The sequence below is a fragment of the Lontra canadensis genome, unplaced genomic scaffold, assembly GCF_010015895.1.
Source record: "Lontra canadensis isolate GAN:19392208 unplaced genomic scaffold, GSC_riverotter_1.0 scaffold14, whole genome shotgun sequence".
In the NCBI taxonomy this organism is placed as follows: Eukaryota; Metazoa; Chordata; class Mammalia; order Carnivora; family Mustelidae; genus Lontra; species Lontra canadensis.
The window spans coordinates 25,117,045-25,139,348 of record NW_022631008.1 but is presented as its reverse complement, the minus strand read 5'-3'; the positions used below and the strand labels follow the sequence as shown (position 1 = coordinate 25,139,348).

The window sequence follows — 22,304 nt, the reverse complement described above, 5'->3', positions numbered from 1 at the left end:
TTTGCTCAAGGCACAACCAGGATTCAGATCTCTGAGTCCTAGTCTCAAGCTGGGCTCTTAACCACACCCCAACTTGCCTCCCACTCCATGAGAGAGAGAGAGTGTGTGTGTGTGTGTGTGTGTTTCACTGAGGGCTTAAAGAAGTCTCTTACACCCCAGACAGTGAGGGACCACTCTATCAAACACTCCAAGACAGTTCTTGTGATCCTGGCCAAGCTGCCTCTTTTCCTGGCTGAACATTCCCTTCTTTTTGCTTTTCCTCATGTGATAGAACATCTAAACCCTTTACCACCCAGCCTGGGGTCACTCCATCCTGTCTCATCGTCTCTTTTGAAGTGTGGGACCCAGAACTGAAATCCATATTCAGGTTGTCTGATCTTCCCTGCATGAGCAGAATTAGGAAATCATTTCTGCCCATCGTTCTTGTGCAAACATAGCAAGACAGGATTAGCCCTTTGCAAGAACCTGTCTGCAAGCATTTGTTGAACGCCCATCCTGTGAATGAGAAAGCCTGTGCTCCGCGAGAATATAGTCCAGTGAAAGAGACAGACAGGTGAATTGATCATTTGAACAATGTGTGAGTGCCACGAGGGAGCCCAGAAGAGATAACATTCTGTAGCAGGGGTGGCTGGAAAATGGACGTTAGAGTCAATGGGAATCCATCAGGTGAGCTAGAGAAGGAGGTGGGAACAATGCGTGGGAGGTGTGCAAGGACGTGGCACAGTCCGGAACCTGTTGAATAATCCATCTGATCCTTTGGAGGGATCTGATATCCTGAAGGCAGAGGGGAGCCATGAGCCTTTTTCTAGGACTTGATTTCTATTAACTCATGGAGCTTTTAGTCCACAGAATTCCTGAAGTCCTTTCACCCTGCGTCACTGATTTGCTAAAGTCCAGAACTTTCCACACTTATTCTAATTCAGCTTCATCCTATTAGATCCTGCCCATTGTGTCAGTCAGTCTAGATCCTATTTCTGCACACCCAGACTGTTAACTCTCCTTGCATCCGCTGCCCTTTCTGTTATTGATAAAAGTATCCAAAACAACAGGCTTGGGCAGGGACTTGTTGCCCACCAGGACAGACTTCCTCTGAGTTACCATGAGTTGGCATTCCTCAGGTCATGTGTTCTAAATACAAGCACATCCAGCTCACAATTTTCCAATTTTGTCTACAAGAAAGTCCTAAGAGATATCCACTGTGCCACTGAAATCTGGATATGTCATCACCAACGTCTCCCTGACCTACCAGCCCAAGAACCCCATCAGAACAGGAAATGAGTGACGCCAGCCTGACTTGTTTCAAGTGGACCCCTGCAGCGATTCAGCTCTCTGTGCTCCTATTTCTAGGGTGCATGCACCGTTTGCTTACTAGCATGTACTACAGTTGTGCTGGGCTTTTTGGTGCTCCCCATCGTACCCGTACATATGTAGTTTGCAGAACCCAAGCACTCTCCCTTTTGAAGATGAGGACTTTTGCCCACCCCAATCTTTGGATCTCTTGCATTTGCTACGGTCTATGAAAGATTAACAACAGCTTTGGAGCGAGCTGGGATCCTGCTCTCCCCCTGGCTGTGCTGGGGCTGGGGAGCACTGGGAGGGCATCCAGAGTCTCCTCCAACCCTGTCACGGGCATCTTTGCACCAACCTTGGGCTCCAGTTCCAACTCAGCAGGTTTATTTTTCCCTTTCCAGACTGAAGATCATTCTTGAAAGAGGAAAGAGCAACGGGAGTTTGGCATTTTGTCATACTCTCTTTAGTGCTTTGCATCGCAGGCTGAAGAGTTTGAATTTGATCTGGTAAGTAATCCCCGAAGATTTTTGAAAACAAGAGTGATGTGATCCTATTTTAGGTGCAGAGTTTTAAGGTTCTGGACTGTTTTGCATCATAACTACATTGCTCTCAGCATTAACATTGAACTCCAGCAGTTGCCTATAAGCATGACAGGCAGAGCAGAACACAGTAGCCAAGCACAGTAGCGTAAGATCATTTTATTTTCAGTACGAGGCAGAAAAGGGAAACGGTGGTGAGTAGGATTTGCAGTCTGACAAACCCAGGTTTAAAATACCAGCTCCGTCATTTAAAGCCTCAGGGCCTTAACCAAGCACCTTCTCACCTTTGAGCCTCAGTTTTCTCATCAGTGTAATGGGAATAATAATTGTACCCACCAGTTGGAGTCAATTGCAAAGCACCTTGCTCCACAGACCAAGTGCCAAAGAAGTGGGCCTTTATCCAAATCCTTCATCTTTAGGTGTTATGATTACACAGTGGTCACCTTGCGGGATTCCGAAGCTCCCCCAAACCAGGGGGCAACCTCCGGAAGCAGCATGAGGAGGGGTGACCCCCTCCCCCATCAGATGTGGGCTCTGTGAAAGGAGGCGGCATCTGCTGGTTGCGTGGCTCTGAGCTGCCTGCCTGAGGCCCCAACCCCTGAGTGACCTGTAGGGGAGGCTGGCACCAAATTCCTAGAGTCCTGACTGCCTCTCCCACCCTAATTAGCTCCACCTGGGTCTGTGTTTTTGTCAGGAGTTGCAGGGTTAATCACTGGAAGAACCGGTTTTTTGTTTTGTTTTAGATTTTATTTATTTTTTTGACAGAGATCACAAGTAGGCAGAGAGGCAGGCAGAGAGAGGGGGGGAAGCAGGCTCCCCGCTGAGCAGAGAGTCCGATGAGATGATGCCAATGCGGGGCTCGATCCCAGGACCCTGAGATCATGACCTGAGCTGAAGGCAGAGGCTTTAACTCACTGAACCACCTAGACGCCCCAAGAAGAACCGGTTTTAAACTGCACCCCCAGGAGTTGGCTTGGGTGATTCTTCAGAGGAAACTGGAGCCTGGGAGGGAGGTGCCAAGCCCCAGAGGTGGCCTGTGTCCCACCATCCCACCCCGCCGGAGGAGCTGGCAGCTTCTGGCAGGTGTGGCCTGTCCCATCCCACACACCTGGGCCGCCCCCTCCTGATAGGCTGGGCGTGAGGAGAAGGGGATCATATATGACTGGGGCGGGTTGGAGGGGAATGACAGCTGGGGCAGCACTGGCCACCTCGCTCTCCTGCTCTCAGTCCACCCAGCCCTGAGGCTGGCCTCCCAAGGCTGAGCAACGTGGCTCTGGAGAGTGCGTGGTGCCCACTTTGCCTCAGCCACGTTTTCTTCCCACTACATCCACGTCCACCCAGAGACCCAGTTCTTCAGATGCAGCAGGAATATCCCCATACGTGCCCTGACCCTGTCAAGAATCCTTGACCTTCCTAAATAGCAACCAGAGTTCAAGGGTTTTCACAGGACGGCTGCTTAGTCCTCACTCTATGCCTGTGATAGGAGTGCCACTGCCCCCATTTGACAGATGAAGAAACTGAGGCACTTGAGAGCTCAGGTACCTTGCTGAAGGCCCCAATGGCCAAGTAAACGGCAGAGATAGGATTTGAACTTATGAATGCTTGTTCTACACCATATTCTAGTTCTTCTTTTGTGATAACAAAGTTGGGGACTTTGAGACCTGGCAGGGACAACTACCAGGCAGTGAGCCCCAATGCACTTCCTCTGGGGGCTTAGTCCAAGTAAAAATTACCCCAGGCTCTCTGGCGACCAGGTTCATTTCAATTTCTAGGACTCTGCCGCAGGACGGAAGTGGAGCAGAACCCAGCCCTTTCCCTGCCCCAGGAACCCTACACACACCCTTCTCTCCCCTCCTTTGGGGTCTAGGAAGAAGCCAAAGAGTCCCAGTCCTTGGCCACTGGAGCCTGAACTCTTTTTTTCTTATTTAAAATTTTAAATTTTAAATAGATTTTTTAAATTTAAATTTAAATTTAAATATATATGTGTATATACATATAAATAATAGATACATTGTATGTAGAATTTACAATGTATACATTACATACATTATATATTATATACATTATGTATATATATAATAAAATTCAATGTAATCATTTTTTAAGTGTATCGTTCAGTAGTGGTAAGTATATTCACATTGTTGTGAAACAAATCTCCAGGACCTTTTCAATTTGCACATCTGAAGCCATACCCATTAGACAGCAGCTCTCTCTCTCTCTCTCTTTTTTTTTTTCTTAAAGATTTTATTTATTTGACAGACAGAGATCACAGGTAGGCAGAGAAGCAGGCAGAGAGAGAGGAAGAAGCAGGCTCCCCACTGAGCAGAGAGCCAGATGCGGGACTCGATCCCAGGATGGCTGGGATCATGACCCGAGCCCAAGGCAGAGGCTTTAACCCACTGAGCCACCCAGGCGCCCCATCAGCAGCTCTCTTTTTCACGCTCCCTCTCCCCAGCCCCTAGAAACTACCATTCTCCTTTCTGTGTCTAGGAGTTGGACTCATACAGTATTTGTCTTTTTGTGACTGGATTATTTCATTTAGCTTAATGTCCCCAAGGCTCATTCATGTTGTAGCATGGGACAGGATTTCCTTCCTTGTTAACCACTGAATAATAACCATGGTCTCTATATACCACTTTCTGTTTATTCATTCACCCCTTGAAGGACGTTTGGGTGGCTTCTGTCTCTTGGCTATTGTTAATAACGCTGCTATAAACATGGGTGTGCCAATATCCCTTTGAGATCCTGTTTTCAGTTCTTACGGTTGTAGACCCCAAAATGGTAATTCTATCTTTAATTTTCTGAGAACCCCAAACTGTCTTCCACACCCATGGCACCATTTTATATTCACATAGATAGTGCACAAAGGTTCCGACTTCCTCATCCACATTTGAGATTTTCTGTTGCCGTTGTTGGTGTTGTTTGTGATAGTGATCGTCCTGAGGGGGGTGAAGCATGGCACCTTAACTTTCGAGCACAGAGCCCTGTGCAGACTGGCAGGAGCCTTGGGCCTCCCCACGCCAGGGCTGCAACTCACACGTGACAACAGTACTTACTGTTAACATTTTCCCCATGGCCAGAGAAGCCAAGTGCCTCTTGGTGACTTGCAGAAAATCCCTGAGCATGTTATAATGGTCTCAGAGAATCCCCGAGGAACTGCTACAGTTCCACGAACCGTTCCTGGGTGAGCCGTGTTTGCAGTAGGTAGTGAGTGGATAATAACCCACTGTAATATTAATTATGATTTTACATTCTATGATCGCGATGATATGAATGATCGTGATGTAAGTTCCATACAGGCAGAGACATTTATCTTGGTCATTTCTCCATTCCCAGCACTTGGCTCATAGTCAAGGCTCAGAAATATTTGTTGAATGAACAGAGATGAACAAAGAGTAAATGAAACAAAGAGATGAATGCTTAGCTTTCTGAATGTGTACAAACCAGTCCCTCAGAGTGCAAGTGGCCCACAATGGCGGCCATTAGCAGACTGCCCTTTCCTGCCTGTGGAGTGGCTTGCAGACTGGGGGTCATGGCAAGCTCAGCTGTCCCCCAGTCTTGCTGCAGCATCTTGTACCTGGCTTCCAGCCACCTGTCCAGTCCCATCTCTCTCTCTCTCTCTCTCTCTCTCTCAGGACTCGGGACTTTGTTGTTCTGATGCGGCTGTCAAGGAGAGGGTTTCAAATGTTTGAGAAGGGCAGTCTTAGCAGAGGATGTTGGCAGGCAATGAGAAATTGTCAGCTTCGCTGCAGGAAAAACAAAATGAATCTCTTCTCGCTCTTTGCAGGGAAGAATTTTCAGGATCTCAGCACTTTTTTTGTACAAACAGTGAGATCTAGCAGCCCACCCACCCCACTTCCAGATATGGAGACACTTCAGGGGAGAATGAGAATGAGGGGCTTTCGAGCTAACAGACGCAGCAAAACTTGTTTTCTCTAGTATGGCCGAGAGAGAGGGCCACAACTGTGAGGAGAGTACCCAGGGCCACACTCGGATGTCACAGTCTGTTAAAATTACAGTGAGTTCACACTTGCTGTGTGCCTGGCACTGTTCTGAATACTTCCCAAACTCATGTAGTACTAACTCATTTAATCTTCCCAGTGTTCTTGAGGGATGTTGTACCTGTTGTAGAGAAGGGAATACCAAGCTACCGAGAGGTATGTCCGCCTGCCCATGGTCACACAGGTCCTGGGATTTGAATCCAGGCTTGTGGTTCCAGAGTCTGGGCTTTTCCCCTGAACTGTACTAGATCTCTTTAGTCATTTGTCAACCTGTTTGTTAAGGTCACACCATTTACAGAGAACCTAGTATGTATGCGGCAGGCCCCACCCCTGGGAGTGAACAAAACACAAGCCTCACTCTAAGGCTTTTAGTCTAACAAAGATGTTCATTCTATATGGGTCTTATCTATAAAACTGGGCCAGGCTGAGTGGGAACCTGGACTTACCAATTGCCAAATCAAATTCAAATTTACTTAACAATCAAGATTCATGACAAACGACTTCTCAGGAGGGAAAACCGAATCTTTTTTTAAGAAAATGGCTCTAAGGGTAGGTGTGTTTTAATGGTGACTCTGGCCTCTGGAAGAGATTTTGGCACATTCAAACCAGAAAGGAAGCTGTTGACTCCCCTGTAGTGCCCTTCACGTGGGGGCACACCTATCCACCCAAGAGCTGAGGACGGCCACGATTTCCTCATGAAAATATCAAATATCAAGTGATATGAACATCAACCACATTCCTTCACTGGAGTAGGATTGGTGGGGTTCCTCGGGCTGCCCCTCGCTTCCCTGGAGAGCCCAGCCAAATAGCATTTTCTTGTCAATTCAAAGAAATCTTGGATTCTGTGTGTGCAAACTTAAAACCCAGAATGGCAAAGCCCCTGCGCACCCCAGACACACTGGGGAGAGATGGACAGAACTCTCATGGGTCCCCCCGCTCACAGTGCGGTAGGCCGTTTAGAGCTGGGGCCTGGATTAACTCTCAGCTCTGCCTCTCATGCAGACAAATCACTTTCTGTCCTCCAGTTCCCTCACCTGTAAAACGGGACCCCTAACTAAAAATCATATGTTCTGCATGGGATGGATGTCAGGATCGAAGGAGGGAATCTAGTGGAGAAGTGCCCTGAAAGTGTTAGCTCTTGTCATGTTACCATTGACCCTAGAGCAACATGGGTTTGAGTGGCACAGGTCCACATATATATAGATCTTTCTGGATAAATACAGGCTAGTACTCTAAATGGGATTTTTTTTTCTTTACCGTTTTCTTAATAACATTTTCTTTTCTGTAGCCGACTTTAATGCAAGAGTACAGTATATAATACAACATACAAAATTTGTATCAATCGACTGTTTATGTTACTGGTTAGGCTTCTAGTCAAAAGTAAGCTATTAGTAATTAAGTCTGGGGGGGGTCAAAGCTCATACATGAATTTCCACTGTGCAGGGTGCAAGGTGGTTGGAGAGATGCTGCCCTTAAGCCCCACATTGTTCAAAGGTCACCTGTACCTTATTACATATTATTACCTGCAAATGATTAAATGATTAAAATTCAATACATGTAAATAAATGTGCTATGAGTACCTTATGAGAATAGTTTATCTCTGTTGCTCAAGGTTAAACATGATCCATATTAGACACAGGGTAGGGCTGACGCCTGTTTGGGGGGTTTCCCATGAGGGGACAATAGTAGTGTGACTCCCACCTTCCAGCCTTTTTTTTTTTAAGAGTTTTTTATTTATTTGAGAGAGAGAGAGAGACAGGGATAACGAGAGAGAGCATGAATGGGGAAGGGCAGAGAGAAGCAGACTCCCCACCGAGCGGGGAGCCCCACGTGGTTACGTGATCCCAGGACCTTGGGATCATGACCTGAGCAGAAGGCAGCCGCTTAACTGACTGAGCCACCCAGGCACCCCTGTGCCTCCCCTTCCAGTGTGAGGCTCCACACAGTAGCTCAAACCTCCTTCCTTTAACCCTGACTTCAGTCCACTTCATATGTTCAAAAAGGGGAGGCATTGCCCACCCCACTTGTCATGACTTCCGGTTCTGTTCTAGGTTGGCGTCCCCAGAAAGCAGAGTTGGGGACAAACAACTCAGCAAGGCAGTGCTCCCAGAGGTAACCAGTAAGGGAGAAGGGAGATGAGGCCAGGGAAAGTGAGGAGGCCAAAGAAGAATGAGGTCTGAACAGTCTGACTGAGGCCAGCTTTAGAGACTGACCCGGCAGGGGGGCCTGGAGCACGTGGCACATGACTGTCCAGCCCGAGGGTCAGACAGGGGAGGGTAGCAATGGAAGTGGGAGTGGCTCTGTCCACCATTGTACAGGTGACCTACCTGAGAGAAGCTGCATCTCCCGTTGACACAACTGCCCCAGATCTAGGGTCCAGAGGCCCTGATTCCCAGAAGGGAGACACCGCATCTGGCAAGGGACCCAAAAGGAGCCCCACTAAGCCTGAATCAATGTAAGCATTTGGTCATTTGGCAGCTTCTCAGACTGGCAGCCCACCACCAGGCAAAGAAAGGAGCTGCCATCCTGGGTGGGATAATGGGTCATCTGGAGTCCCTGCTTGCAGGGGACAGGCAGGAGTATGTATGGAACTCCAGGTCACTCCCAGGCCTGGGGCGAGTTGTGACCCGACAATTAGAGCAGGCCGAGCCATGGTAACCAGAAACTCAGACTCGGCCGGTATGAAGGGCAGGGTCACAGCCCGCAGAGTGCCAAGGGGCCAAAGGTGAGGGGTAGAGGAGGGTTACAAGAAAATCCATTTCTTCTCCAGACTAGCTACACCGGGTGGGGGAGGGGCGGGGGGTGGGACCTGACTCTGAATTGTCGGACTGACTCTCCTCTTGTACGTTTCCTATAAACTGTGGTCAATCTCCATAATGAAACGTCTGAACTTGAATGTGGGGGGCTAGTGGGCAGCGTCTAGCCTCTGCCAGATCCTCTTGGATTCCTCGCTTGTGGATTTGTTCACTCCTGGCTTCGGTGTGCTTTTCTTCCTAGCTCCACTCCGGGTACCAACCGTCTTAGATCAGGTCCCCCAAAGCAGACCCCAGATAAGGATCCGTGTGCGCGACGCAGGAGCCTGGTAGGGAGTGGTCGGGGGAGGCAGGACCGGGGAGGAACGCAGGCAGGCCCGGGCTCCCAGAGGGTGGTCTCCGCCGACCCCAGCACTGGAAGTGGGTTCTGGGCGCTCCCTTCATGCAGCTGAGGCCGCTCCCTGAGCCCTGAGGGCCATCTGCCAGAAAGAACCATGGGGCCGGCTTGGAAGCAAAAGGCAAAAGCACACCAAGGTCTGGCTGCACCAGAAATGGTGGAAAGGATTAGGGGCATGTGGATTGGTGCTGGCGTTTTCTGCTGCCAACTTTACTAAGAAATGGCTTTTAGAGTCGCTTCGTTCTCACAGTAAGAATGAACTCACACCCCAGACAGGGAACCGAGAGGGGAGAGCAGGTGTGTTTTCAACAGAGCAGAAGACCACGTGTGCCCAGCCGTGCCTCTGAGGGCCAGCGTGCCGGGGAAGGTGGATACACAGCTCTGCCCTCCAGAACGTCCCCTCCCCTGCAGGAGAGAAGCCACCCGTGGACGTTCGAAACCACAGCCCAGCAAGCCCCCAGGCAGCCTCTTATTACAGGGCAGAAGGCAAGGACAAGACTCAGGAGATTATAGACAGGTAAGATCACTTGGAGCCCAGGAGATGAAAAAACAAAGCAAAATAAAGAATTGGCACTGACGAGTTCAGGACACAATTTGTTTCTTCCAGTGACACTTCCATAAGTTTTGTGGAGCTGGAGCTGTTTGCCCATCAGGCCAACTTCCAAGGGTCAAAGACTGTTTCGAGAGCAACCACATTCATTGGTGAATTCACGGTGTCTTTCTTTCAGAGCAGGTTTGCGGGAGTCCTGCTCTGTCAGCAGCCCCTGGGCTGAGCATAGAGTGGGGAGACCCTGGCCCTGCCCTTATGGCCATGCCCTTCATGGTTTAGCGGGGAGACAATGGCTACGTGAATAAGTACCCACAGATAGGGAAATGCAAATTGGGATGGGTGTCTTAAAGGAAAAGTGTGGAAGCCATGAGAGGACAGAGCGGGCTGAACTGAATTAAACTGGTTGGTCAGGAAGGTCCCCTCTGAAGAAGTGGCATGTGTACGTTGAGGCCTGAAGGACGAGTGGGAACTAAACCATTTCAAGAGAAGAGGTTGGGTGTTGGGTGGGGGGCCCTCCAGAGCAGAAGGAACAGCCCCGGGTTGGGGGGAGGGATGGGGGCTCAGTCAGTTGAGTGTCTGCCTTTGGCTCAGGTCATGATCCCAGGATCGAGACCCACATTAGGCTCCTCACTCAGTGGGGAGTCTGCCTCTCCATCTCCCTCTGCCTCTCCCCTCTACTCATACTCTCCCCACCCCCTCGCTGTCTCCCTCCATCAAATAAATAAATAAAATCTTAAAAAAAAGAAAGGAAAGGAGGAAGGAAGGAAGGAAGGAAGGAAGGAAGGAAGGAAGGAAGGAAGGAAGGAAGGGAGGAAGGAAAGGAAAAAAAGAACAGCCTGCCCTAAAGCCTGAAGTTGGGAAAAAATAGCAGTGGACCTGAGGATCAAACTAACCAGAGCCAACAGGCAAATGAAAACCCCACAATTCCTCCAGGGGATCAAAGGAAAAGTCTGAGCACGTTTCTGCATGTGTGCAGTGGGGGTGGGGTTCCAGGAGGAGCACAGGACCCTGGAGTGGTGATAAACTTTAGCCCCCAAACCAGCTCTGGGTCAGATACTTAAATCAGACAGAAATAATGAACCTTCTGATTAAAGGTCAGGTCAAGTAGTCTTGGCTCCCAGCAAGGACTGGCCCGGAGGATGCCACACACACCACAGTCTCCATGAAGGGGGCCCTGGCCATAGGGAGCTTGTGCAGCCATAATGTCTGTCTGGAACAGAGCCTGTGGGAAAGAAGCTCTCTGGAGATCACTGGGGAAGAAAAGAAGGTAGCTTAACATTTGAATTTTTATTTTCAGAAGAAGCTGGAGGCCAGTGAGGCAGGACAGCAGAAATTACAAGTATGAGATGTACTGAGGAGAAAAGATTTTGTTTTCTACAACAAAAAATACTTGTGAAACCTTTAGATAGATAATATCTAAGAGCCAAGAGGAAAGGCCCTACCCTCATAAAGCCTGTAGTCTAATGAGGGAGAAAAGACATTCATTTAAATAATATAAAAACAAATGTGTAATTGTCCATTGAAAAGCAGCATGCAGGACAGGCCTGTGGGGGCTGGGAAGTGGGGAGTGGGATGTGTCAGAACAGCTTCCTGAGGAAGGGGAATTCAGGTGCAGATCTAAAGGTTGTTTAGGCTAAGGGAGTGGAGTGGGGGCAGGGTGAGAACATTCTAGGCATTGTGAAGGGTATGAGGCACTGTCGTGGGGACATCTGAAAAAACAGAAGAAACCTGGTGACTGGGGCACAGAGAACAGAAGAACAAAGAGAAGTAACAACAAGGTTTAAGGAAGGATTTAGAATTGGATTCTAAAAACGTATCCTATGTGTTCATGGATGGTGGAATTGTGGGGGCAGGAGACCAAGCAAGGAGACTAGGTAGAAAGCTCTTGGAGAGGTACAGGGTGGCCTGGACCAGGGTGTGGACAGTGATGACAAGCAAAGGAGCTTCAGAGAATGGGATGGGTTTGAGACATATTCAGAAGTAAATTTATAATGGATGCTGGATGCCGGGGAGAGAGGCATGAAGGATTGATTCTGCCTGGAGAACTGGGTGGGTGCTAGGGTCATATATCAAGTTAGGGAACCCTTGAAAAGAAGGTACTGATTTTAGGCATTTTGGTTAGATTAAATTGGAGGTGTCCTTGAGACCTCCAAGGGGAAGCAACAGGGTTGATTAGATCTGAACCTCAAGGGAGAGGCCTCAAATAGTAGTATCAGTTTGGAAGTTACTGATGTATGAGAGTTATTGAGGTCATGGGTATGAATGAGGCCACAGGGACAGAGTATGAAAGTATGCATGCATACAAAGATGTGGCTTTGTTGCTCAAATTTATTTGGAAAACACTGGGTTAACCATCCTTAAACTGGATTCTTCACTGCAGGACTTCTCAGGGACCTTTAAAAGGCTAATGAGTGGGGCACCTGGGTGGCTCAGTCAGTTAAGTGGCTGCCTTCAGCTCAGATCATGATATCTCCAGGTCCTGGGATCGAGTCCTGCATCGGGCTCCCTGCTCAGTGGGGAGTCTGCATCTGCGTCTCCCTCTGCCCCACCCCTCATGGCTGCACATGTACTCTCTCTCTCAAATAAATAAAATCTTTAAGCATAAATAAAAATAAAAGGCTAATGAGTATTTGCATTTCTGGAGGGAATAAGAAAGACTAATGAACACTGGGAATCTCTAAATGCAGATTCAGAGAAACCTGAATTCAGAGATTCCTGAACTTTTTTTGACCATAGAATCCTTCTACCACAGGGCATCTCATTGCACTAGAAAAATCTTTCTGACAGTACAGTATGGTAAACAGAGCCCTGTCTTTTTTTCCTTTGAGGATAAAACCAACAGTAAAACTTCACAGTTGAATAGTGTACCACACTTGTCTGAGTGCTCTCATATCACTTCTTACTCAACTCCCCAAATAACCCCATTGGGGTGGTCTCGGGAACCCCACTCATGGTGGAGGTTCAGCTACGTTAAGGGGCATGCCCAGTGCCCAGTGTCTCACAGCTGGTGAGGGGACAACCTGGAACTAAAGCTGGGACGACCAGGTCACCAAGTCTAACATCGGGTTCAGTTTCATGACCTTGGCTGTTCCCACGTGAAAACACATGGTCTTTAACAATGTTACTAATTTAATAATTGTGGGGCTGCTGCTTGGTTCCTCAGAGCCTTCATTTGACATGGTTGCTGGCCTGCTTCCTCTTAACAGCCTCAGAACAGCGACACAGAGTCAGACCCAGACCCTTCCACTGACAGAGGAAGGACACGGTGGTTCCCACGAGGTCAACTTCCAAGGCCAGAGCCATACCTCCAGCATGACAGCTTCTCATTAGTGGTCAGTTATGGCTCTAATACCTTTAGATTGACCTAAAACTTACAAAAACCTATTTATTCTTTTAATCTTGTATCAACACTTGAGATAATGAGGTCTATGAGTTCACCCTTCCCGCTATAAAACCTTTATTAATTTTTTATATGTTGATTGAAAATTAGGCTGTTAGAGGAAATTTCTCCAAGAGGGAGGATTATCCTTAAAGACAAGCCAAGACTACCTTCTAACATGAGCACAGGACTCCTCTCTTCATAAAATTAAATATACACTCCTATTAGTGATGGCCTTAAATAACATCTGGGAGTTAATTTCTACTCAGCTATGCCCTCAACTGAGCTCCTCTCCATGGCAAAGGTCTGTGCAGGCACTAGTGGGACAACATAGACTATATTCCCCTTTAAGGAATTTTGTTTTTTTTTTAACTTTACTTTTAAGATTTTATTTTATTTGTTTGAGAGAGAGAGAGAGAAAGCATGAGCAGGGGGGAGGGGCAGAGGCAGAGGTAGAAGCAGACGCACCACTGAGCAGGGAGCTAGATGCAAGGTTGGAACCCAAGACCCTGGGATCATGACCTGAGCCAAAGGCAGACGCTTAACCAACTGAGCCAGCCAGGTGCCTTGTTTTTTCTTTTTATTATATAAATTTTCATTGGATTATAATATTTTTTAGAAAACTGTGTACTCATTAATTTTCACAAAGTAACCGTGCTCATGCGACCACCACCCACATCAAGAAATAGAGTGTTATCAGCTAGCTACTTGGCTGCTCTTTCCAACACGAAGCTTTCTCTCCTTCCTAGGTCAGGTAACCAGCCTTCTGACCATGTTTGAGCTTCCTTTTACAGCTGCAGCAAAATAACACAAACGCAGTGGCTTAGAACCATATTCTCCTACAGTCGTGGAGAACAGAAATCCCAAATCAGTCTTGCTGGGCTAGAATCAAGGTGTTAGCAGGGCTCATTCCCCCTAGAGGCTCTCGGTAGAATGTTTCCTTGTCTTTTCCAGATCCCAGAGGCCACCTGCTTTGCTTGACTTTTCCCCCCTTCCTACATTTTCAAAGCCAGCATCGGAGCCTTTTCTCTCTGACTCTGATCCTCCCGCCTTCCTCTTATCAGGACTCTTATAATTAGATTAGGCCTACTTGGATAATCAAGGAAAATCTCCCCATCTCCAAACCTTTAATTAATCACATCCACAAAATCTCTTTTACATATATACGGTAATATATTCCAAAATTTGGGGGATTAGGACACAGGTAAATTTGGGGGGCCACTGTTCAGCCTACCACAGACTGTCATGCTACAGATTCATGTCATCCATTTTGAACCTTAAGTAAATAGAATCATACACTTTTTTCATGATGTCTTTTGATTTTAAACGGTTTTAAGGTTTTGAGTAACCTATCTTACCAGTCTTTTGCTTTAAGGTTAGTGCTTTTGTGACTCTTTAAAGAAATATTTGCTTACATACCCCAAATAATGAAAATACTCTGTTTCCTCTGGTTGTTAGATTATTTTGCTTATCATTATTTTTTTTAAAGATTTTATTTATTTATTTGACAGAGATCACAAGTAGGCAGAGAAGCAGGCAGAGGCTGGGGTGAGGGGGGGAAGCAGGCTCCCTGCTGAGCAGTGAGCCCAATGCGGTGCTCGATCTCAGGACCCTGAGATCATGACCTGAGCCAAAGGCAGAGGCTTAACCCACTAAGCCACCCAGGCACCCCTACCTATCACCTTTAAACCTACAAGCCATCTAGAATGAGTTTTTGTGAATGGTATGAGGTAGTTACTAAGGTTTATTTTTTCCTGATGTGGGTACTCATATGATCCAGTATGATTTTGGGAAAAGACTGTCTTTCCCTCATACATCTGCATGACCGCCCTTATTCTAAACATCTGTTTAGGAAACATACCATGCTGCCTTAATCACGGTAGCTTCCAAGCAAATCCAGTTAGCCAGTGGTGCAACTTCTCCAATGTTGTCATTCCCCAATAGTATCTTGGCGACGCCTGGCCTTCTGCATTGCCATGTAAATCTTAGAATCAGTTTACCAATTTCTTGGAATTTGACTGGGACTGCACTGAATCTGTAGCTTATGTGGGAGACCATGTTTATAATCCCTTGTCCCCTAGTCCTTGAACATTTATTTGGGTCTTTAACTTGGTTCGGTGACATGTTACTCTTTTCACACAAAGGTGTTGCACATCTTCTCCTGGATTTATTCTTAGGTGTTTTACATTGGTTATGTTATTGTAATGCCGTATTATTATTTAAACTTTTTATTTTCTGATTTATTTTTAGTATATAGAATTCAATGGATCTTTTTATGTGGATCTTGTATTCAGCTGTCTTGTTAAGTTCATTTGCTGATTTTTGTAGTTTGTAGTTTCTTTTTGGATCTTCTCTCAATAGCTATCTCTGTATAAATAATATGTATTACATACATATTCATAAATATTTCTCTATATTATCCATGATCCTGATGAATAATGGCAGTTTTCTCTTTCTTCTTCATTCTCATTGTTCTTGCCTTATTGTATTAGCTGTAAACCTCCAGTCCAATTTTGAACAGATATGATAACATGTCTTTGTCTCATTTCCAAACTGGGGAGATTATGATGTTTGTCAAGGATTGTATAGATGTCCTTTATAGGATTAAGGAAATTGTTTATATTTCTAGTTGGCTAAGAACTTATTTTTAATCATGAATGAATGATGAATTTTTAAAGATTTTTTATTTATTCATTTGAGACAGAGAGAGTAAGCAAGCGAGAACATGAGCAGGAGGGAGGGGCAGAGGGAGAAGCAGACTCCCCGCTGAGCAGGGAGCCCAACACAGGACTTGATCCCAGGATCAGGACCCTAGCCAAAGGCAGATGCTTAACCCACTGAGCCACCCAGTTGCCCCAATATTGAATTTTTCAAATGTTTTTTCGTGTCTATTGACACAATCGGTAAGATTTTTCTTTTCATTCTGTTCACGTGATATATTACATTAACTGAGTTGTCTTGACTTTTTATTTTGAAACAATTTTAGACTTACGGAAGAGTTGCAAAAATAATACAGAGGTTCCTTATACCCTTCACACAACTGCCCCAAATGCTCATTTTATATAACCGTGGGATAATTGTCAACTTAATTGTCACTCAAATAACATTGGTATGAAACTTTGAGTCATACTACGTCCTTTATTCAGATTTTACCAGTTTTCCCACTGATGTTCTATTTCAGGATGCCGTATTGCGTTTAGCGGTGGTGTCTCCTTAGTCTGCTCTAATCTTTGACAGTTCTCAGTCCTTCCTTGTCTTTCATGACCTTGACGCTTTTGAAGAGAATTTTGTTAGACTATCCTTTAATTGAGGTTTGTGCGATGTCTTCTCACGATTAGACTGAAGGCATTCATTTCTATGCAATATACTGCAGAGGTGGTGTGCTCTTGCCAGTCATATCGGGGGTACACGATGTCTTGTTACCGGTAATTGTAACCTTGATCACTCGGTTAAAGCGGTATCTGCCAGTGTTCATTGAGTTTTAAATATTAGACTTTTCCTTATATTCTTGGAATAAACTCTACTTGGTTATTTTTTCATGTATTTTAAGCTAATATTTTAGGCTAATGTTTTAAATAGAATGATCATATCTATGTTTACAAGAGAGCTTGATAATTTTCTTTCCTGAAGATTTTTCTCAGGGTTTAAGGTTAAGTTGACTTCATAAAACCAGGTAGTAACTGTTCCCTCTTTATTCTCTAGGAGAGTTTATGGTTTATGTAAGATCGTAGCTGTATCTTCCCTAAATTCTTAAAGAATTCACTGATGAAGTCAATGTGGGCCTCGAGTTTTCTTTGAGGGAAAGTTTTAAGTGAGAGATTGGATATATATAGGACAGTTAGATTTCTACTTTCCTTTATCTCAGGTTTAGTACAGTGTCCCTTTTGAAGAATTTATTTATTTTCTAATTTATTGGTAGAAACTTGTAATATCCTTACATTCTTTTTTTTTTAAGAAATTGCAGCATAATTGTTGAATGGAATTTCATACCACAGTGAAAATGAATTAACAATTCAACATTGCTGAATCTCAAAAACATAATTTCAAGCAAAATAGACAAATTACAGATGGAGATATATATATATATATATATATATATATATATATATACACAATGATTTCCTCTGTATAGGTTTTTTTTTTTTTTTTTTAGAGAGAGAATACCTGCACATGTGTGTGTGAACAGGGGAGGGGTAGAGGAGGAGGGAGAGAATCTTTTCCTTTTTAATTCAAAAAAATTTTTGTTTAGTTTTTTAAAAAATTTGAATTCAATTAATTAACAAATAGTGTATTAGTTTAAGAGGTAGAGTTCAGTAATTCATCTGTCTTATATAACACCCAGTGCTCGTTATATCACATGCCCTCCTTAATGTCCATCACACACTTTTTTCTTCTTCAGTGGGCTCTATGCCCAACATGGGGCTCCCACTCAGAACCCCTGAGATCAAGAGTTGCACGCCCCACTAACTAAGCCAGCCAGGCACCCCCACTTTGTATTCTTTTAAAGGTATGATGTGTGGTGAGCTGCTCTTTTTCATTCTTGATATTAGTACTTTAGTTCTCAATTTTTGTCTCAATTATTCTTAACGGAGGTTTATCAAGAGTATTGATCTTTTTGTAGAACCAACCTTGGGGTTTGTTGATTCTCTCATTGTACATTTATTTACTATCTCATTAATTTTCTGTTCTATCTTTATTAAGTTCTACTTTCTTGGGTGTTTAATTTGCTGAGCTCCTCCTCCCCTGCACAATTTCTTGAGATAGATTCTTATGTAAATGATTTTCAGCTTTTCTTCAACATCTGCATTTAAAGCCACAAATTGCTGTCCCTACACAAGCGCAGCTTCAACTGCATCCCATGTGTTCTGTCTGATATGTTATATTTTTATTACCATCTCGTTAAAATGTTTTCTCATTTTTCTTTGATGCATAGATTATTTAGAAGTTTATTTTCTAAAAATGTGTTCTATTTCAGGATTTTTCCAGGTATCTTTTCTATTGATTTCTAACTGACTTTTACTGTGGTCATAGACCAGAAATTCTCCCAAAGAAATGAAAGGTAAAAACACTTAACATTCATTTTATGAGGACAATTTAACCTTAATGCCGAAACCTGACAAGGATATTATGTGGGGAAAGAAAAGGAAAGAAAAAGAGGATTTAAATCCTCTGATATCTGTTGAGGTTTGTTTTATGGATCAGCAGACAGCCAGTTTTGATAAATATACCGTGTGTAATCAAAAATTTAAAACCGTATTCTGGGGACACCTGGGTGGTTCTGTCAGTTAAGCATCTGCCTTTGGCTCAGGTTATGATTCCGAGGTCCCGGGATCAAGTGGCATGGGGCTCCCAGCTCAGGGAGAAACCTGCTTCTCCCTCTCCCTCTGCCATTCCCCCTGCTTGTGCTCTTTTTCTCAAGTAAGTAAAATCTTTTTTTTTTTTAGATTTTATTTATTTATTTGAGAGAGAGAGAGTGAGAGAGAGAGCATGAGAGGGGAAGTCAGAAGGAGAAGCTAACTCCCCGTGGAGCTGGGAGCCCAATGTGGGACTCGATCCTGGGACTCCAGGATCATGACCCAAGCCAAAGGCAGTTGCTTAGCCAACTGAGCCACCCAGGTGCTCTCAAATAAGTAAAATCCTTAAAAAAAAAAATGCAAATAAAACTGTATTATGCAGGGGCGCCTGGGTGGCTCAGTGGGTTAAAGCCTCTGCCTTCAGCTCAGGTCATGATCCCAGTGTCCTGGGGTAGAGCCCCACATCGGGCTCTCTGCTCAGCGGGGAGCCTGCTTCCTCCTCTCTCTCTGCCTGCCTCTCTGCCTAATTGTGATCTCTGTCTGTCAAATAAATAAATAAAATCTTAAAAAAAAAACTGTATTATGCAGTTGTGTACAAAATTCTCTGCATAATAATTGGGTCACATGTGCATTTGTTAATTGTGTTGTACAAATTTTTTATATCCCTGTGGTTGGTTTTGTTCTCTGCTGTTGCTTCTAAAAGTTGGAAAGAGAAGTGAAAGTTGTGTTAAAATCTCCCATTTTCCCTTTTGTGTCTATTTTTGCATAGTGAAATTAGAGGATGTGTTATTAGGTACAGTTTAGAATTGTTATATCTTCCAGATGGATTGACACTTTTAGCCTTACGAAATATACTACTTTATCTCTTGTAAAGTTTCTTGCCTTAAACATGGTCTGATGTTGATATAGACATAACAGATTTATTTAGTTAGAAATATATTTTTCCTCCTTTACTTTTATTCTTTCTGTATGCTTATATTAGGGCGTAGTGACATGTTTACTTTTAATCCAGTCTATTTTTATCTTTTAATTAGAATACTTAATCTGTTTACATTTGATATACTTATTGACATATTTGGATATAAATTGACCATCTTATTTTTTAGTTGTTACAATTGTTCTATTTTCTTTTTCCCCTCTTTACTTTCTTTGGAATAAAATTTTTTTTTAATTATTTCATTTCCCTCTTTTATTAACTAGTACATCATTGATTCTTTTATAATTCTTTTATTGGTTAACCTAGACCTAAAGATTACAACATGTATCCTTGACTTATTAAAATCCAGTTAGTATTTTTTCCAGTTCATGGATAATGTTAAAGACATTGGAATACTTTAACTCCTTTTTCCTACTTTCATGTGTTGTTATGTATGTTAGTTCTACAAATATTCTCTCTCGAGATACAGCCAATACTAATTTAGATTTCCTTGTTTATTCTTTACAGTGCTCTTTAACCCTTTCTCCATCTTCTTGCTCCCATTTGGAAATCTTTCCCTTCTACCTGAAAAACTACCTGAATAACTAGTTTTTGCTTTTGTGTCTGTCAGCAAGCTGCAACTCATCTCAGTTTTTGTTTGGCTGGAAAGGTCTTTTCTTTTTCACTTTTATTTTTGAATGATACTTCCTCTGGGTATAGAATTTTAAGTTAGCAGTTATTTTCTTTTAGCCTTTTATTTTTATTTATTTATTTTTTCAATTGAAAACTATTCATTGGCCACTGTTTACCAGTATTTACAATAAAGCAAATAAGATACAGTTGGATTCTGACTACTACAAAGTTATTGTTTTTTCTAGTGTCTGCAGAACCAGGAATTCAAATACTGAGAAGAGTGAGCCTACATGTAAGGAATGAATTGGGGTAAAGACAAAACATGCAGGTCAAGAATTTAGATTATAGGAGTTTGTTCACCCATTTATTCCAGCTGGTCCTAAATTGCCAACATCTCTAACTATCTGATTATGATTAGGTTTCCATGAATGAAGTCCTAGACATTCCATGAATCATGATCTTTTAATCAAAATAGAAAAGGGATTTCAACCTCTCGAAAAGGAATGGTTCACTAGAAGGAACTCTCAATGTCCATTTATCTGAGTTTTGCTTATCTAATTAAAACACACCAAGACTTGTCTAGTTTTCTCATTTGGGCGGAGAGGTTGTTGGTAAATAAATTTGATAAAATTTGATAAAATTTTCCTTCCAGCGGGGCGCCTGGGTGGCTCAGTGGGTTAAAGCCTCTGCCTTCAGCTCGGGTCATGATCCCAGGGTCTTGGGATCGAGCCCCGCATCGGGCTCTCTGCTTGGCGGGGAGCCTGCTTCCCCCTCTCTCTCTGCCTGCCTCTCTGCCTACTTGTGTTCTCTGTCAAGTAAATAAATAAAATCTTTAAAAAAAAAAAGATTTTCCTTCCAGCATCTTGCAAATAAATTTGTATTTATAAGACTATAGATATGGATATGGATTCTGGTATGGCTGCTTTTAAATTGTCCCATTTAAATTGTTTTCATTATATTTAAATTTTCAATTAATTACAAAATTTGAAAGATTAAGACTTCAGGAAAAATTTCAATTTACTTTAAGTGATTTACTTATTAGGTTGCTGAAAATGATGGCATCCCAGAAATATGGGCTTACCCATGGTTATGAAATGTTGTTTTTATTTTGGTGAATGTTTAAAGAAAAAAAAAAGAAAAGAAAACCACTTACACTTGTGTTTTTATGTATACACACATCAAAAAAACTCCAAATAAACAAAATAACCCAGAATAGTCCTTATGCCTATAGGAGTTAAACACAAATTCTGATTGAGTAACAACTCTGAAGATTTCCCCCAACATTTAGAAAAGATGTTCTCTGATATAGGGGAATAACATACCATGGTCTCAAATATTCTTTCCTGATAAAGGAAGTAACTACAGAAAGCTTTTATTTGTTTGAACTAACCAGTGCTATAGATGCCAAAAAATCCCCAACTCCCCTGATACTACCTCCAAACAAACATATCAAACTTGATTTTCATTAGAACATTATTTCATCACACTAATAAATCAAAAAACCAAGACCCAGATTTTATATATTTATAAATAACTATAAAAAGCAATGGAAACAATTATTGAACGTCATCTTCTGGACAAGAATGCCAAGGTAGTCTCTCTTTGTAAAAAGCAATTACACTTTGAGGACACTTCCTACTTGCCCCTTTTGCTAGCACTGACAGAGTCAGCCTCGTCTGAATCTTTCCATTTCATGACAGACATGAATTCTCTACTGGCATCTCTGGTACCAATTACTCATTCAGGATCAAGACCTCTTGGTTTATCTGCAGCATCTCTTTCCTTCTTTTATTTGCCATCATCACATTCATGGTCAGATAAAGATTGCCTTTTTGTGCCACCTTTTTCTTTACCAGCTTTCTGAGAACTAAGAAATACTTCAATTCACTCTGGATGATCTAAATTTTCTTCACATTCCCAAATATTGTGAGTGTCTGTAAGTCTCTTCCACTCCAGGAAATACTCCACCTTCCCATTTACTACATGTTGGTTCAGTACTTTTTCCACCACAAATTCTTCAGGCTCTGCCTCTTTTACTTTTTTACTCTTTCCTTTCTCTTTCTTCCCCATTTTCTGCAATGTCGTTTTGTTGGAGGCCTTTTTTTTTTTTTTTTTTTTTTAAGTGAAGTCTTGAAGAGCTGTTATTCACCACCCTGGGCCTGCTCCCAGTCTCAGGGCTGTGATATCTCAGGCCCCACACTCAAACTCTAGCAACAACCCTTTCTTTAACTTTTTAAAGATATCCTTTCATTATTGTTCGGCTTCCATTATTTTCACTTGAAAACTTGGCTGTCTTATTATTGTGCCTCTGATCAAAATGTGTCCTATTATTTTTCATACTAGCTATAGTTACAGTTATTGCCTTTAGTTGTTTTTCACCTGTTTTACCATGACAGGTCTAGTTGTAACTTTCTTTGTATTTGTCTGTGGCTCTATGTCTTTTGTCAGTTTTTAAATCCTCAGATTATTTTCTCTCCAAAATTGTTTATGCTGTATTATCTCTCTCCTTCTCTTCCAGGACTCTAATTACAAAAATGCTTATACTGGATCCC

General features: G+C 43.4%; 1 pseudogene; it reads right to left on the bottom strand.

Moving 5' to 3' along the window:
- Nucleotides 1–21,308: 21,308 nt before the first annotated feature.
- Nucleotides 21,309–21,843, bottom strand: LOC116868221 (annotated as a pseudogene).
- Nucleotides 21,844–22,304: the final 461 nt, after the last annotated feature.